Source organism: Hypanus sabinus, unplaced genomic scaffold (genome assembly GCF_030144855.1).
Source record: "Hypanus sabinus isolate sHypSab1 unplaced genomic scaffold, sHypSab1.hap1 scaffold_886, whole genome shotgun sequence".
NCBI lineage: Eukaryota > Metazoa > Chordata > Chondrichthyes > Myliobatiformes > Dasyatidae > Hypanus > Hypanus sabinus.
Genome location: NW_026781739.1, coordinates 1 through 17,606, shown reverse-complemented (window position 1 = coordinate 17,606; position 17,606 = coordinate 1).

Here is a 17,606-nt window from a genome sequence, read left to right as displayed (position 1 = left end):
GATGCTGCCTGGCCTGCTGTGTTCCACCAGCATTGTGTGTGTGTTGTTTGAATTTCCAGCATCTGCAGATTTCCTCGTGTTTGCACAATATACGAAGGATACTTCACATTATGGATCATATATACAAAAAAATAAAATCAAAGCAATAGTGATAAGCGTGGATGCTGAAAAGGCATTTGATTCGGTTAATTGGAATTTTCTTTACAGACTTTTACATAGAGTTGGTTTCCATAACAATTATTAAAACTATACAGGCACTATATGACAACCCTACCGCTAGGAGTAAAATCAATGGATATTTAATCAAATAGTCTTACCCTAGAAAGGGTCACAAGACAGGGTTGTGAATGGTCAGCACTACTCTTCGCATTATATCTGGAGCCATTAGCTCAATACATCAGACAAAGTGGGGAATTACTAGTAAAGGGACAGAGCATAAATTCGCTTGTTACATGGATGACATTTTGATCTATCTAGGGCAACCAACATACTCTTTACCTGAATTGATGCAATCCTTTGAACAATATGGTCAATTATCAGGATACATTATCAACATAGATAAAACCCAATTACTTTCATATTACTACAGCCCAGCAAGAGAAATTGAAAGTAGATAACCCCGGGCATGGCAAACAGAGTCTTTCAAATATTTGGGCATCATTATGCCAAAAGATTAGGCAACATTATCAGAATGTAATTATCAGCCTTTATATAAAAAACCATTAAGGAATATATAGCAAGATGGAACCTGATTCCTTTCTTTTAGTTTCAGTTCAAGGAGTGAGTCTATTATAATGAATACACTGCCCAGACTGTTATAGCTCTTTCAGCCCCTACCAATAGAGATTAATCAAAATCAATTGAATGAATGGAACAAGATGTTACCAAGGTATATTTGGCAGGGTAAAAGGCCTAGAGTTCATCTCAAAACTTTGCAATTAGCAAAGGAAAAGGGTGAATGCGGCCTAACTTCTCTTCGAGGTTATTATTTTGCAGCACAGTTGAGAGCTGTGATATGCTGGAGCAACCCATCATATGACGCTCAATGGAAAAACATTGAGGAGCGGGTACTTCCCATCCCCATACAAACAGTTTTGGCTGATAATAACTTGCAAAGGTACATAAATAATATTGATAATCCATGGGTGAAATTGACTTTTAATCTGGAAAACTACTCTAAAAGAATATAATCTCGAGGGAGATACTGCAATTCTTCAATGGTGTGCATATAACTCGGATTTTACACCAAATAAATTGGATGCTAGATTTAAGGACTGGACAGCTAAAGGAATAACAGTTCTTTGCAACATAATAAAAGAAGGAACACGGTTCAGCTTTGAAATGCTGAAAGGGAAACATTTAGAAAAACAAGATTTTTATCAGTATTTATAGATGCGACAGTATGTTAATAGGATGCTTAAGATTGTAACCAAGGCAAGTACGTGCATGTTAGAGCTGTTTAGAAAAGCTATATAATTCAGATAACGGTAGTGGAATTATTTCAAGCATGAATAAGGGTTTGTCAAATCTTAAAATACATTTGACTTCATACTTTAAAACAAAATGGGAGAAGGAAGGAGGGATAATTATATCTGAGGAAGAATGGACAACAATATGGAGGTATCAATGGAAGTGTACCAGTTCACAGAAATGGAGGGAGTTCGGACAGAAAAACTTGATAAGATATTTTATTACACCCTCTTAGAAATCCCATTATGATAGTAACCTCGCTGTTTGCTGGAGAAACTGTGGAAATCGAAATGCAAATCATTATTATATTTTTTTGTGACTGCCCTGCTATCAAAGACTATTGGAGGGGGATACACAATGCCCGACATGGCATCTTTAAGTGTGAAATACCCTTGGGGAGTAAGACCATATATTTTGGATATATACCTCAAGAATGGTTGAAAAAAGATAAATATTTAATGAATATGTGGTTGGTGGCTGGTAAAAAGACTGTTACTGGGATATGGTTATCACAGGAGAGCCCAAGGTTAAATACATGGATGGAAATTACAATGGACATTTACGAAATGGAGAAGATAATCATAATCTGGAACAATTTGATTCATACTGGGAAAAATGGTTTAACTACATAATGCCTCATAGGCCTGATTTTATTCTCACAAATCATTTAATATGTTGTTAAAAAAAGATCACTCCCTACTTGTACATAGTTTTTTTTCCTTTTGCTTGTTTTTTTCTTTCACTCTTTTCTATAAGTGTATACCTCAGATAAATTCAATGCTGAGATTTGTGACATATATGATTATATGATATATATCTACAATGTCTGAAATACACCTTCTGGAAATGTTTGACGATGAACTTCAATAAAAAAAAACAAGAAAAACAGATAAAACTTTTAAGTATATATTTTCATCAAAAATGAACAGGATTCAGCACTCCATGTGTGTATTTGCAATCGTGATAAGAAATACAGACCAGAACACGTACATGTGAGGCCAACTCAGAACAATAAATCATCACTCTGGAAGAAAACATTAACCAGTGGAATGAGTATGACCCTCCATGGGAGATATCCCAACGATCTGAGTAGACTAGATGGTGACAAGGAAGCCTTGAGCACCTGACTGAGAGTTGGAGACCTCTCCCCCAAAAAGAAAGGTGTTCCTTGCAGAAATAAAGGACGTTTGACAAAAGGGGGAAAACATCAAAAAATACATGAAATATTAACAAACGAGGCAGTTAGTGCAGAAAATGCCAGAGAAACCAGACACAATCCAACACACTCCAGGATCCTGCAGCAGTTTAACTCAATCTGATTACTTACAAAGGTACAAACAAATGGCAAATATCATTTACCAAAATCTTGCTTTAAAATACAAACTCATGAATGCCCATCACTTCATAAAGGTACCATAAATTCAAGCCCGATACAGTTTTAGTGTCAAGATCTTACATATTATATGATAATCAATACATTATTTCAGATAGAACAATCCATAATAACCATCCGGTTATAATATTACGGGATAACCAAACACGATCAACTCCCCCAGCAGATTAAACCATTCCCAACACATACATGTTCCTCAACCAGTGGAGCACCTCACCACAGGCATGGTTTGTGTCATCAGTCAGACAACCAAATTATATTCTCTGTCAATCAGCTTCCAAATGTTGCTACTCTGTCATTCGTTGCCACGCCCCGCTGCTGCTTCCCTTCTCATCATACGTTCAGAATCCAAAGCCCCAATCTCTGCCCTGTGTAGACCCCCCTCGGGTTTCTGACCCTGCTTCGTTGAACATCCGACAGGTGGTTCCCCATTCTGCTTTCAGTCTTTAAAGGACAGGGGTGTTTTCAACAAATTTTAGAAGCAGGGAAAATGACACATAATATGGAAATGAGTCGTGAATAAGGAGGTTAACTAGCAAAGTCATTCTTCCTCAGTCCAGAGATGAGAGGGGCGAAGAACATGTTGGAGAGAACTGCAGTCATCTCGTCTTCTTCAGACTGCAGATAATGCAAGGGGAACCTCTTACACCAGCAAATGGTGACTGCAACCCATTTCGCAGGGAGAACGAGAGGGGAACAACAGGGGAGGATTTAAAAGGCGTGTGGTGGAACAGAATCAGTGGTAAGGTTTAGCAGGCCTGAGTTGACTCTACTGTACACTAGCACTGTTATAAATTCAACAGATTCCGAAGACTTACTAATGAGGCCGACATAATGCAGGTGTTCCAAACTATAAGTGTACAGAAATGGAGAAAGTGCGCAGTTGAGAGAATTCGGCCTTTTCTCCTTGGAGCGACTGAGGATAAGAGGTGACCTGATAGAGGTGTACAAGATGATGAGAGGCATTGATCTTGTAGATAGTCAGCGGCTTTTCCTCAGGGCTAAAATGGCTGCCACGGGTTTAATGTGCTTGGGAGCAGGTACAGAGGAGATGTCACGGGTAAGTTTTATACTCAGAGTGGTGGGTGTGTGGAATGGGCTGCCGGCAATGGTGGTGGAGGCGGCTACGATATGGTCTTTTAAGAGACTACTGGATAGGTACATGGAGCTTAGAAAAATAGAGGGCTATAGGTAACCCTCGTAAATTCTAATGTCGGGACATGCTCAGCACAACTTTGTGGGCCGAAGGGCCTCTATTATGCTGTAGGTTTTCTATGTTTATTTTTTACCTTTACTCCACTTTTGTGGAATCAACAAACAGAGAGGACCGGTTTAAGGTGAGAGAGGATTGATTTAATAGGGATCCCAGAGGAAAATTATCAATCCACTCTCCCTTCCGTTTCATTGTTTAACTAACACGATGAGTGCACTCTCAGGTTGGAGGAGCAACTCCTCATATTACTTCCGGGTAGCATGAGCATCGATATCTTTAACTTCTATCTCCATGTTTTCATTTCATCAATCCACACGCCAGTCTCCTCCATTCCGTCTCCCCACTTCTCTCTTCTCCACTGCGGATCGTCTCCCTCTGGTTCCCCTTTACTTTCTTCCCCATTGTCCGCTCTCCTCTCCTATCAGATTCCTCTTTTTCAGTCCTTTGAATTTTCCACCTACCACCTCACAGCGTCTTACTTCATCTCCCACCTCCCCCACCCACTCACCTTCACTCTTATCTGGCTTCACCTATCACCTACCAGCTTGGACTCTTTCCACTCCCCGCTCCATCTTGTTCCGGCTTCTCCCCACTTCCAGTCCTGATGAAGGGTCTCGGCAGGAAATCTCTGTTTTGCTTTATCCCCTCTATAGAAGATGCCGGACCTCCTGACTTCTTCCAACATTTTGTGTCTGTTACTCTGCATCTCCAACACCTGCAGAATCTCATCGGGACAGAGTGCAGAATGCAGAGACTACATCGGGTCTCACTGATGTCGAGGAGGCCTCACCTGGAAAACCGGAAACAGTGGATGACCCCAACAAGCACGATGTTGAAAAGTTGCCTCAAATGTAAGGACTGTTTGGGACCCTGACTAGTGGTGAGGAAAGTGGTCTCGGGCAGGTCTGGCACTTCATCCACTTGCAGTTGGCTTCCAGTCCACTTCACTATCGCTGTAAACCTCTCCCTTTTGTGGACTCCATTGTCACCAGGTGGCGCTCTGCCGCAATAACGCTGAGAGACAGAAATGTAACGCTGCAGCCTGCTGAAATATTTATTCAAGATTCAGAGTTGTTTAATTCCATTTCCAGCAGGCATGTGTAAACGAGGTCGAAATAATTATTACTCCGGCTCCAATACAACACAAAAACACAATAGTAACAACATACATCCACGGCTTATATACTGTGCACGGATTGATTGTATGTTCATAAAGTGACGCTCGGCATTGGATGCCTGCATATAAGATGACAGACAGGAAATGATAAAGTAGAGGTGTTTGGTGTTGTGGAAGGGTGGGTTAGAGGGTAGAGATATTTATCAGCCTTACTGGTTGGGAAAAGTATCTGTCCCGGAGGCTGGTAATCCTGGTAAGGATGCTGAGCATCTCCCCACCAATGAGAGTGAGATGAATCGTCCATCAGTGGGATGGGTGGAGATAGATTATGAAAATTAGGTTGGTGCTTGATCTCAAGAGAGGGAAATTGGAAAATACTAATGAGGTGCTTTTAGAATTGCTTGTAATTGTGCCCTCTTGAAAAATGTTAATTCTGGAATGGGTGTTGTCCAAAGAACCAAATTTTTTATTAGGGAGCTTATGGTAAAGGAACCACGTGGACATTGTGATCGTAACATGTTGCAATTCACCCTGCACTTTGAGAGAGGAAAGGTACAACAAGATGCATCATTATTAGTAGGGTGAGGGGAACTACGGAGGCACGGGACAAGAGCTTACCAAAGTTGATTGGAAGGGGACACCAGCAGGGATGATGGCAGAATTGCTATGGCTGGAGTTGTTCAACTTGACAGCCTCAGGGTTGAAGAGAAACACATCATATTCCACCTGCAGAGCTCCAACAGGAAGGCATGAATATCGGTTTCTCCTTCCAGTAAAAAAAATTACTGCCCATCTTTCCTTCTACATACCCCCGAGTAACATAACTTTACACATTCTGACCACTGACATCTGGGACTTCCATATTCCTGCCAGTGTCTTCTACAGATAAGAGTGATGTACGATACTTATTCAGTTCATCAGCCATCATCTTTCACCCTCACCCCATTAATACCTCTCCAGCATCATTCTCCATTGGTTTGATATTCGCTTCTGTCTCTCTTTTACACTATATATGCCTGAAGAAAAAAATAGTATCCTCTTTAATAATACTGGCTAGTTCACCTAAGTATTCCATCTTTTCCTTCTTAATGATTTTAGTTGCATTCTGTTTGCTTTTAAAAGCTTCACAATCCTCCAACTTATAGTAATTTTTGTTCTGTGCCCTCTCTTTGTTTTATATGTTGTCTTCGGTTTCTCTTATCAGCCACGGTTTTGTCACCTTACCTTTAGAATACCACTTCCACTCTGTGACTTCTGAATTGCTTCTAGAAATTCCAGCCATTGCTGCTCTGTTTTCATGTTCTTTTTAAACCAATTTTGACAATTTTTCTCTCATGCCTCTCTAATTCTCTTTATTCCACATCGACTTTAGTTTCTCCTTCTCTAATATCGGGGTGAATTTGATCAGATTAAGAGTGTTCTTTGGACTCAAGTGACCTAATTAATTCCGGTTCATTACTACACCCAATCCAGAATAGCTGATCCCCAAGTGGGCTCAATCACGAGCTGCTCTAAAAAGCATCTTGTAGGCAATCTAGGAATTCCTCCTCTTCCAACCAACACCATCCTGATTTTCCTAATCACCTGCATGACAATCCCCCATGAATATTGTAACATTGCCCGTTTGGCACTCATTTTCCATCTCTCATTGTAATTTGTGGACCACATATTTACTACTGTTTTGGGGTCACTATAAAATTCCCATCAGAGATTTTTTGTACATTTGCTGTTCCTTAATACTACCCACAGATTCTACACTGCCCAACGCTATGCCACCTCTTATCTAACGATTTTATTTAATATTTCACCAACAGAGTCACACAACCCCACGACCAGCTTGTTATTTCACTAAACATATAAATATCTGGGAAACAAGGGGACTTGCAGGTGCAAGAAATCGAGAGAAATTCACACAAAGTGCTGGAGAAGCTCAGCAGGTCAGGCAGCATGGATGGGAATCAACATTTCGGGCCAATACCCTTCTTTGGGACTCTTGATACCCACGTATCTGGGAAATCAACAAGCAAAGACAACAGAAAGTTGTGCAATATTGAGAAAACCTGTGACAAAATTTATTTCAAGGCTTTAAAAACTGCGGAACAGAGCTCTATGCTCAACAAATACAACAAAGGCAATAAACACTTCCATCAATACCGACATTGACTTTTTTTAAATGAAAATATCTTAGTCCCATTACGATCATAAAATTTACAAAGATAAGTAAGAACAGAAATGACAAGTTTAGAAAAGTCTATTTACACTCAAACCCACTGAGATTAACACTACCTTGGACAGAAGGAGGAAGAAGAATAACGCACATAAGAAAAAAAATCACATATGACCACAAGACACAGCAGAATCGGCCATTTGGCCCATCGAGTCTGCTACACCATTTCATCATGAGCTGATCCAATCTGCCCTTTCGTCCCATTCCCCCGCCTTCTCACCATAAACTTTGATGCCCTGACTACTCAGATACCTATCAATCTCTGCCTTAAACACACTCAATGACTTGGCCTCCACTGCTGCCCGTGGCAAAAAAAATGCCACAGATTCACCACCCTCTGACTAAAAAAAATTCTCCACATCTCTGTTCTGCATGGGCGCCCTGCAAACCTTAAGTCATGCCCTCTTGTACTAGGCTCCCCCAGTCACTCCTGAAATTGCATTCAGCAATGGGGATGGACTAATATCCAGCCTGCAGATTCTTGGAACTTTCTCCCCAATGTGAACCCAGTCGTGTGCTACAAGGTTAGATTATTGAGTGAATCCCTTCCCATATTCACAGCAGGTGAACGGCCTCTCCCCAGTGGAACACAATGATGCAGCATTCGTGGAGACGATTGAGTAAATCTCTTCCCAAAGTCTGAGTAGACGATCATTGTCTAACCGGTGTGAACTTGCTGGTGTTTTAATAGATGAGATGATCGTGTGAATGCCTTCCCACATTTAGAGGTCGACGGCCTCTCCCCAGTGGAAGTCACTGGTGTCCCAGCAGATCAGATAACTGAGTGAATCCCTTCTCACAATCTGAGCGGGTGAAATCCCTCTCTGCTGTGTTGTTACGTACTCGTGTCACATGACAGTGGAGCCCTTGTCATGTGACTGGGGTTGAAGCTGTACTGGACTTGAGGTGATGGTCTTGTGATGGTGGAATGATGTCATTTTCCCGCCAGTAGAGATCATGTGACGGGTTTTTTTTTTACAGGTTATAAAAGGTAGACCCCACCCTGTGAGGAGGGGCAGTTCGTGGCTGGATTTGCCAGGTTGACTTCATGCCACTGCGTGTTTTAAGAGATGACGCAGTTTAGTTGAAGGATGAAGTTTTTATTTAATGCCTAAAGTTTAAAAGGTTATTGCCAGCAGGTTCTTTATGATTCTGTTAGTTCGAAATTAGAGGAGAGTGAAGATTCGAAGTTGGAAGTTAAAGATCGAGGAGAATCGCTTTCTACGGTGAAACGGGGGCGACCTTTGTTCGATCCTTATTTGGAAGGATTTCGTTGACTATCTTCGTGTTAATCCCTAGGTTTACCTAGAAAGGATTGAAGGTAGTGGAGAAGGAAAGGTCAGTGCCTTTAAGCCGTTCTGTTTCGTGAATTCTTCGTGGGAAGTTCGATGTCGGGGATCGAAGCAAGCGACGTGAAAGAGAACCTAAATCGTCCTGTAAAGTCTCTCCTTTTAAATGGACTGTGAGCATATCGAACTTTTGGCAATACCACTTTAAAGAACTGTTTTTGGAATATCACTTTATGAACTGTTTGGGCGGCCGCTCAGCAGCTGTTTCCGGTTACGGTAGTGTTTGTTTACTTTTGGGGGGTTTGTTTTCTGTGTTTAATAAACGTGTTGTTTGTTATAAGAAACCCTTGCCGAACTCATATATTTATTGTTGCCTGAATACGCAACATTAAATATGGGGGCTCGTCCGGGATTGAATCGTTTGAGTTTAAATGCTTGCTAACTTTTAAATCGGTGTTTTGGAAACGGGGTTACTCGGTTCTTGTGTTTGGCTTGTTGTGGTATTCGGCAGCAATGAATATTGATAAGTTTCTGGCTTCGCCAGCTGCGGAGGTGTTGGCGTAGGCGAAAAAGACTGAGGTGTTTGAGATAGCTAGTAGATTGCAACTTAAAGGTATTTTGCAGACTACATCTAAGGCTGCAATACAGAGAAAAATCGCGTCACACTATGTGGTCTCGGGTGTTTTTGATGAATCGATTTTAGAATCGTTTCCAATAAGTAATCTGGAGATGCAGTTGCAAATCGATCAAATTAAATTGGAGAGGTGTAAATTGGAGGCGGAACAAAAGCAGAGAGAATTTGCAAATGCAATGGAGGAATTAAGGTCTGGAAATCAGTCTTCTGGTTCTAAAAAAACGTTTGTTGCTAGTCAAGAAATTAAATTGGTCCCTCTATTTAGTGAAACAGACGTGGAAAGGTATTTTCAACATTTTGAAACTATTGCTCGGATGTCAGAGTGGCCGAAAGATAAATGGTCAGTGTTGTTACAGAGTGTAATTAAAGGCAAATCACGACAAGTTTACACAGCTTTAACAGCTGCGCAAGCACTTGATTATGATATTGTAAAGAGGCATATCTTAAACGCATATGAGTTAGTCCCAGAAGCATATAGGGAAAGATTCAGAAGTTTGAAAAAGTCTGTGGAAAAAAACTTATGTGGAATTTGCCTATGATAAAGCTATGTGTTTTGAGAGATGGGTTTCTTCTGAAAATGTAAATGGGGTCTATGATACATTGAGAGAGCTGATTTTAATGGAGGAATTTAAAAGAAGCATTCCTGTTGAAGTAAGGACCTACTTAAATGAGAAGGATACTGATACATTGCAGGACTGTGCTAGATTAGCTGATGAGTATGTTTTGATCGATAAGAACAGATTTCCTCAGGGCAGAATTTTTAAGAGGAAAAATAACACGGAGACTCCAGGTAAATTTGAAATTAAATCGGAGGTTAATGAGAAAGTTGATGAGAAAGGAAAGCCTGTGAAGGAAAGACAGTTTGGTCTTACTTGTAACTATTGTAAGAAGCCTGGCCATGTAATAGCTAACTGTTTCAAATTGAAAAAGAAAGAGAAGGAAGCAGTTCCAGATGCTTGTGTGCAACATACTGAAGCACCTGTAAAGTTACAGGGTTTGATAAACATAAATGAGGCTTTGTTAGAGTCTGACCAAGTTAGAAAGGGATATGATCATTTTGTAACTGAAGGGTTTGTATCCTTGAAGGAAGGATCTACTCTGGTGCCAATAAAAATCCTTAGGGATACTGGTGCTTCTCAATCATTGATGTTAGACAGTGTGTTGAAGTTTGATGAAGAGTTTGATACTGGTGAGGTAAATTACATAAGGGGTGTTGGAAGTGATTTTATGCCTGTACATTTACATAAAGTAAATTTAAAGTCGGGGTTAGTTACAGGATTTGTTAAAGTAGGATTACAGCATAGCTTACCTGTGAAGGGTATTTCTTTATTGTTAGGTAATGACTTGGCAGGTGGACAAGTTTTTCCTGAAGTGCATTTGACAATGGAGTCAGAGGAACCAGAGTTGAATTCTAACACATATTCTTCCTGTGTTGTGACTAGAGCTATGGCTAAAAAGATTGATGCGCAGAATGAGTTTGTTATTCAGGACTGTTCGACTCAGGATTCGAGTTTTGAGGATGTGTCAGAGACTTTCTTATCTTCGTTGTTTGAACAAGATTCTGGGAGTAAGTCGGACTATAAAGATTTATCTTTGTCTCGGAAGGAGATGATAGCAGAGCAGAATAGAGACTCTGAGATTTTAAAATTAAGAGAACAGGTTTTACTAGATAGTGAAATTGATAAGGTGCCAGTAGGATATTACTTGGAAAAAGGAGTGTTGATGAGGAAGTGGAGATCACCTACAATTCCTGCAAGTGAGGATTGGAATGTTGTTTACCAGGTAGTTGTTCCAAAAGCTTAACGAAATGAGATTTTAACTTTAGCTCATAGTGTGCCTTTCCGTGGACATAAAGGGGTAAGGAAAACTGTGGACAAGATTTTAGAACATTTTTACTGGCCTGGTCTAAGAAAAGATGTGGCGATGTTTTGTAAAACGTGCCATACTTGTCAAATTGTGGATAAACCAAATCAGGTTACACCAGTAGCTCCATTACAGCCTATCCCAGCATTTGGTGAACCATTTTCTAAAGTTATTGTAGATTGTGTTGGTCCATTACCAAAGACAAAAACTGGTTATCAGTATTTGTTGACTATCATGTGTACTTCTTCTAGGTTTCCAGAGGCAGTACCACTTAGGAATATAAAAGCTAAGACTGTGACAAAGGCCCTTATAATTTTTTTTACTTATTTTGGATTACCTAAGGAGATACAAACTGATCAAGGCAGTAATTTTATGTCTGGATTGTTTCAACAGATAGTTTATAAATTGGGAGCTAAGCAAATCACTTCGTCTGCATACCATCCAGAGTCGCAGGGTGCCTTGGAGAGGTTTCATTCTACCCTCAAGAATATGATTAGAACATTTTGTGTGGAAAATGAAAGTGACTGGAATGAGGGTATAAACTTACTTTTATTTGCAGTGAGGGAATCGGTACAGGAATCTTTAGGTTTTAGTCCATTTGAACTTGTGTTTGGGCATAGAGTTAGAGGACCTTTAGCTTTGTTGAAAGAACAGTGGATTAATAAGGAAGTACACACTAATTTGTTGGACTATGTGTTGAAATTTAAGGGCAGGTTACATAAAGCTTGTAGCTTAGCTAAGGAAAATTTAAAGTTGGCTCAGGAGAAAATGAAGACTTGGTATGATAAAGTCGCTAGGATGAGGACGTTTAAGCCTGGAGATAAGGTGTTGGTTCTTTTCCCAGTGCAGACAGATCCTTTACAAGCTAGATTTCATGGTCCTTATGAAATTGTGTCTAAAATCAATGATGTGGATTACGTGGTAAAAACTCCAGATCGTAGAAGGTCAACACAACTTTGCCATATAAATATGTTGAAACCATATTTTGAGAAACAATCTGATACTGTGACTGTTGTGGTTAGTGAGAATGAGTTTGATTTAACTAGGAACATGATAGATGACTCATCTGACTTTCATTCTAAATCCAACATTGTTTCTGTTAGGTTACCAAATTCAACCATACTGGAAAATATTGATGAAAAATTAGCACATTTACAGTTAGATCAGAGACAACAGATGAAGGAGTTGATTTTTAAATATAGGGAGTTGTTTCCAGATGTTCCGAGAAGGACTACTATAGCTTCACATGATGTAGATGTTGGGGATGCCAAACCTATTAAACAACATCCATATGGGATGAACATGGAAAAATGTGAACTTGCTGAGAAAGAAATTGAATATATGTTAGAGAATAATATCATTAGACATTCTTACTCGAATTGGAGTTCGCCATGTGTTATGGTGCCGAAGCCAGATGGTAGTATTAGGTTTTGTACGGATTATAGGAAGGTGAATGCTGTAACGAAAACAGATGCATATCCAATTCCTAGAGTAGATGATTGTGTAGATAAAGTTGGAAAGGCAAAGTTCCTTACAAAGATTGATTTATTGAAAGGGTATTGATGTGTTCCATTAACGGACAGAGGTAGAGAGATTTCTGCATTTGTAACTCCATCTGGGTTATATGAGTATAATGTTCTTCCATTTGGGATGAAGAATGCCCCAGGTACTTTCCAGAGGATGATTAACTTTGTGATTCAGGGATTGAAAGATACTGATGCTTATATTGATGATTTATTGACAGGAAATGATACTTGGGAAGCACACATTATTGCAATGGAGAAATTGTTTGAAAGGCTTTCAAAAGCTAACTTAACTATTAATTTAGCTAAGAGTGAATTTGGACATGCCACTGTGACTTACCTTGGTTATGTTGTGGGTCAAGGTAAGGTAGCTCCTGTTCAGGCAAAAGTTCAGGCAATTTTAGAGATTCCCACTCCAACGGGGAAAAAAAAACTCTCAGAAGGTTTTTGGGAATGGTAGGATATTATCGGAAATTTTGTAAGAATTTTGCTAATGTTGCCCTTCCATTAACTAACCTTCTGCGGAAGAATGAGAAGTTTGTATGGACGGTGCCTTGTCAAGAAGCATTTGAAAAATTGAAAACAATGATATGTCAACAACCTGTGCTTAAGGCACCTGACTTTGGAAAACCTTTTTCATTGGCTGTGGATGCTAGTGATGAGGCTGCAGGAGCAGTATTAATGCAAAGGAATGAGGGTGATGAGGTTGATCATCCAGTAGCTTACTTTTCTAAGAAATTTAATAAGCATCAAAGAAATTATTCGACAATAGAGAAAGAATTGTTATCTCTTGTTTTAGCTTTGGAATATTTTGAGGTATATGTTAGTACAACTCAGAAACCACTTATTGTTTACACTGATCATAATCCGTTATTTTTTCTGAGTAAGATGAAAAACAAAAACAGATTATTAAATTGGAGTTTGATGTTACAAGAGTACAATATTGTGATGACTCATATTAAAGGTAAAGATAATGTAGTTGCTGATTGTCTATCTTGATGTTGAATGTACACTGTAATTTTTTTTTATGGAGTGTTTTTTTTCAATTGTAACACTCCTACTGTATTGTGACTTATAAGCTGTTATATGCTGGTGTTCTGTATTGTATATGTTATAAAATTTATACCTTTGTTTTTCTTGTAAGCAATTGTTAAAAATTTTTGTTCTTGTCAGACCAAAAATGTTTTTTTGGAGGGAGGTGTTACGTACTCGTGACACATGACAGTGGAGCCCTTGTTATGTGACTGGGGTTGAAGCTGTACTGAACTTGAGGTGATGGTCTTGTGATGGTGGAATGATGTCATTTTCCCGCCAGTAGAGATCATGTGACGGTTTTTTTTTTACAGGTTATAAAAGGTAGACCCCACCCTGTGAGGAGGGGCAGTTCGTGGCTGGATTTGCCAGGTTGACTTCAGGCCACTGCGTGTTTTAAGAGATGACGCAGTTTAGTTGAAGGATGAAGTTTTTATTTAATGCCTAAAGTTTAAAAGGTTATTGCCAGCGGGTTCTTTATGATTCTGTTAGTTCGAGGAAATTAGAGGAGAGTGAAGATTCGAAGTTGGAAGTTAAAGATCGAGGAGAATCGCTTTCTACGGTGAAACGGGGGCGACCTTTGTTTGATCCTTATTTGGAAGGATTTCGTTGACTATCTTCGTGTTAATCCCTAGGTTTACCTAGAAAGGATTGGAGGTAGTGGAGAAGGAAAGGTCAGTGCCTTTAAGCCGTTCTGTCTCGTGAATTCTTCGTGGGAAGTTCGACGTCGGGGATCGAAGCAAGCGACGTGAAAGAGAATTCAAATCGTCCTGTAAAGTCTCTCCTTTTAAATGGACTGTGAGCATATCGAACTTTTAGCAATACCACTTTAAAGAACTGTTTTTGCAATATCACTTTACGAACTGTTTGAACAGCCGCTCAGCAGCTGTTTCCGGTTACGGCAGTGTTTGTTTACTTTTGGGGGGTTTGTTTTCTGTGTTTAATAAAAGTGTTGTTTGTTATAAGAAACCCTTGCCGAACATTTATTGTATTTGTCATACTATCAAGACATAGTCTTGACCAATTTGTTTCTTCAATTTTAATATTCAAATCACTTTCCCATTTTTGTCTTGACTTATGGACTCCTTGTTTAATTACCTGTCTTTGTATCAAGTTATACATGCAAGATATAAATCTTTTGATACTTCCTTTTTGAATTAAAATTTCTATTTCATTAGATTTCGGCAATAACATTGCCGAAATACATATTAAAGTTATTACGAATTCCATGGAGCATGTGGAGATCTTCCAACAACCAGGCATTCTTTCTTTCTTTCTTTCTTTCTTTCTTTCTTTCTTTCTTTCTTTCTTTCTTTCTTTCTTTCTTTCTTTCTTTCTTTCTTTCTTTCTTTCTTTCTTTCTTTCTTTCTTTCTTTCTTTCTTTCATTCTTTCTTTCTTTCTTTCTTTTTTTTTCTATAGGGCAGTTAGGGGGGAGGGGTTAAGGGGAGGGGGTAAGGGTTATATACATTGTTTTTTCATACTTTGTAACCATTTAAAAATGCAATAAAAAAAGTTTAAAAAAAAAGAAACCCTTGCCGAACTCACATATTTATTGTTGCCTGAATACGTAACAGTATTAAAGAAATCTTTGGCACATTGGCCTTCATAAATTAATGTATTCAGTACAGGAGACTGCATGGTATAAGGCAGTTATGAGGCCTAACTTGGAGGATTTTTGCAGTTTACGGCACCTACCCAAGGTTGACAGTGTACAACGAAAATTTCCAAGGATGTCGCTGCGATTGATGGACCTCAGTTATAGGGAAAAATTGAATATGTTATGACTTTGTTCCTTGGAACGCAGAAGAATTTGGGGAGATTTGATAGAGATCTACAAAATTATGAGGGGTATACACAGGGTAGATGGGATAGTGAGGGTTAGGTCAGGGGATGGAGGGAAGTGAGGGTACCATTTTTAATCGACGACCAACTCCGCCCTCCCCCATGCTCATTTCAATCAGTGCGTCCTTCCCTCCCCGTTGATTATTTTAATGTATGTGACGATTTTCAGTGAGTACATCATTCCCTCCCTCGGTAAAACCTCTGGCCATTTGGAATAAACGACTTTTAAGAGAAATAAATTCAACAAGTATTTCCGGCGGGGTGTGGAATGAAACCGTGGGTGAGGAGGGTTCTTGTGACAATGGTTGTCCAGATGGAAATGCAAACATCTCTCCCAGTTTTTTTTCCAGTTAGTGGAAATATATAGTCGAACGTGTTTTGTTTAATTTCAGCAGAAATGCGGCTCCCTGGACCTGAACAGGCGAGGGACATTTGAGCTGAAACTCTATCCACGCCGGGCAGTCTTTCTTACACAGAGGGCGGAGCTCAGACCCTCCCAGAACCCGGACTGGATCAAATTCTCAGCCTGGGACTCGCTGTGTTAAATAGAATAACTCTGCCCCACTGGTTACGATGAAAGAAAAAAAGGGGAGATCCACAAGGAAATAAGAATGGTGAACGCAGCCTGTTTGTTTTCCTCTTTAGGGTTGCTACATTGACCCCACTCCCGCCTCCTCCCACTGTCAGACCCGTCCTGAGCCGGTGAGAGTTAGTGTGACCCGGACTGCGGCAGTCCCGCTCCACCCCGGCACACCCGGCCCTGTCCATCTGTAATGAGTGACCACTCCCGCCTCCTCCCGCTGTCAGACCCGTCCTGAGCCGGTGAGAGTTAGTTGTGACCCGGACTGCGGCAGTCCCGCTCTACCCCGGCTCACCCGGCCCTGTCCATCTGTAATGAGTGACCACTCCCGCCCCCTCCCGCTGTCAGACCCGTCCTGAGCCGGTGAGAGTTAGTGTGACCCGGACTGCGGCAGTCCCGCTCTACCCCGGCTCACCCTGCCCTGTCCATCTGTAATGAGTGACCACTCCCGCCTCCTCCCGCTGTCAGACCCGTCCTGAGCCAGTGAGAGTTAGTGTGACCCGGTCTGCGGCAGTCCCGCTCTACCCCGGCTCACCCGGCCCTGTCCATCTGTAATGAGTGACCACTCCCGCCTCCTCCCGCTGTCAGACCCGTCCTGAGCCGGTGAGAGTTAGTGTGACCCGGACTGCGGCAGTCCCGCTCTACCCCGGCTCACCCGGCCCTGTCCATCTGTAATGAGCGGCGGACACATCACAGCCCAGCGGCCCCGGGAGCAGCAGCTCAGACTCAACTCTCCGTACAGAGTGAGCACACTCGGGCAGGAACATTGTTGGTCACCGGGGAAGTCGGACTGTGATTTCCCGGGACCACACTGAACGCCGGCCGGTTAAACATCAGAGGGAAGTGTTGTTTATGATTCTGCACAACTATTCAGCGTTTACAGCGAGACTCGGCTTTGGTCGAGATCGGGAGTGAATTTAGTGGTTGAAGGGACTCCTGACATGTTCATGTTAACGAGTCAATTACTGTCCAAATGGATTAAGAGAAACAATGTCTTTGCCGTCAACCAGAAATACTGATTTTTACTGAGTGTGAGCAGAAAGCATTTTTCACCCCGGTAGTGACATGTGAAATATCCCACGGGGCAGTGACCCATCACCGATCTCTCTCAAACAAGAGAAATCAGCAGATGCTGGAAATCCGAGCAACACACACAAAATGCTGGAGGAACTCTACAGGCCAGGCAGCGTCTATGGAGAAAAGAACAGTCGATCTTCGAGACCCCAGCTAATGTACTTTACATCACGTCATTGGTTCTATCACTCTTCCCTGTACCACAAAGAGTTAAACTTTCTTCACGCTTGAATGACAGTGTTTTCACTGGAACACTGGAATTTAGGAGGATGAGAGGGGATCTGATTGAAACGTATGTGATTAAGGGATTGGACACGCTGGAGGCAGGAAACATGTTCCTGAGGCCAC